Source organism: Corella eumyota, unplaced genomic scaffold (genome assembly GCF_963082875.1).
Source record: "Corella eumyota unplaced genomic scaffold, kaCorEumy4.1 scaffold_328, whole genome shotgun sequence".
Classification (NCBI taxonomy): Eukaryota; Metazoa; Chordata; class Ascidiacea; order Phlebobranchia; family Corellidae; genus Corella; species Corella eumyota.
In genome coordinates this window covers 10,001-11,400 of record NW_027658260.1, presented here as the reverse complement: position 1 = coordinate 11,400, position 1,400 = coordinate 10,001, and the positions used below count along the sequence as shown (strand labels likewise).

Genomic DNA, 1,400 nt, shown 5'->3' with positions numbered 1-1,400 from the left:
GGTCGGAGTTGCTTTTTTTTTCCACTTTTTTTTCAAAGTACTTGGTATTTTTTACGGCGACTTCGACTTCAGGTCGGAGTTGCTTTTTTTTTTCAACTTTTTTCTGGGGTACTTCGTTTGTTTTACTGCGACTCTGACCTCAGGTCGGAGGCCATTCGAAGAATTGTCGAGTACCGTTCGAGCTTGAATAACACAAGTCCGGCGACTTTCGAAAATCGCCCGGGCAAAGGCGCACGACATCGGCCGACGCCCGATAAACAATTTCCCGCACAGAAACGCACGTTTTGGAAAATTGTCGAAATTCGACATGTTTGCTACCTTTGTCGCGAGACCAGCCCACCGGCGCGCGCGTAAAAAACACAAGTCCGGCGACTTTCGAAAATCGCCCGGACAAAGACGCACGACATCGGCCGACGCCCGATGAACAATTTCCCGCACAGAAACGCACGTTTTGGAAAATTGTCGAAATTCGACATGTTTGCTACCTTTGTCGCGAGACCAGCCCACCGGCGCGCGCGTAAAAAACACAAGTCCGGCGACTTTCGAAAATCGCCCGGACAAAGACGCACGACATCGGCCGACGCCCGATGAACAATTTCCCGCACAGAAACGCACGTTTTGGAAAATTGTCGAAATTCGACATGTTTGCTACCTTTGTCGCGAGACCAGCCCACCGGCGCGCGCGTAAAAAACACAAGTCCGGCGACTTTCGAAAATCGCCCGGACAAAGACGCACGACATCGGCCGACGCCCGATGAACAATTTCCCGCACAGAAACGCACGTTTTGGAAAATTGTCGAAATTCGACAAGTTTGCTACCTTTGTCGCGAGACCAGCTTCCCTGTATACTATGAGGGAAGACGTCGTTGTGGCGAAATGAGCAAATTGGCGATGCGGTTGTCGGTTGAAGGTATTTGGTGACAAAACGATGTGGTGTCGTGCAGGCGATGTGCGCTTTTGGGCAGACTTGATGCTGACCCGCGAAGGCGTCGTAGCTAGCAGCGAGGCTCTGAACGTTGGACGGAAAAAATTAAGTAGCAAATACGAGTTTGTGTTTCGGCGCGCGACCACGGCCTCGGGCCGTAGTTGCGGTGGCCGGTGCGCACGCAAGTGATAGTTTTCTCGGTTCGCTTTTGTTGGGCGTTCCTGGTGTTGTATGCAAACGCAGCCCGCGCGCGGCTTCGCCCGAAAGGGCGTCTGGCCGGTGTCGACGGCGTCCAGATCGCGGCTTACGCCGGGTTTGAGGAGCTAAGCAAAAATAGTGATTGAGTAATACAGTGCGATACCGCGACGGGGAAAGCGAAAGACTCCGTTCGCGTATTTTGTCGGCCGATAGTTACCTGGTTGATCCTGCCAGTAGTCATATGCTTGTCTCAAAGATTAAGCCATGCATGTCTCAG

At 52.3% G+C, this 1,400-nt stretch overlaps 1 non-coding gene across 1 annotated transcript in view; it reads left to right on the top strand.

The window, feature by feature from the left end:
- Positions 1–1,337: 1,337 nt before the first annotated feature.
- LOC145762729 (small subunit ribosomal RNA) overlaps positions 1,338–1,400 on the top strand; it is a 1,810-nt gene continuing 1,747 nt past the window's right edge. Inside the window, exon 1 of the ribosomal RNA XR_014287992.1 lies at positions 1,338–1,400. This exon is cut by the window's right edge and continues 1,747 nt beyond it. This is a non-coding gene — a ribosomal RNA (small subunit ribosomal RNA).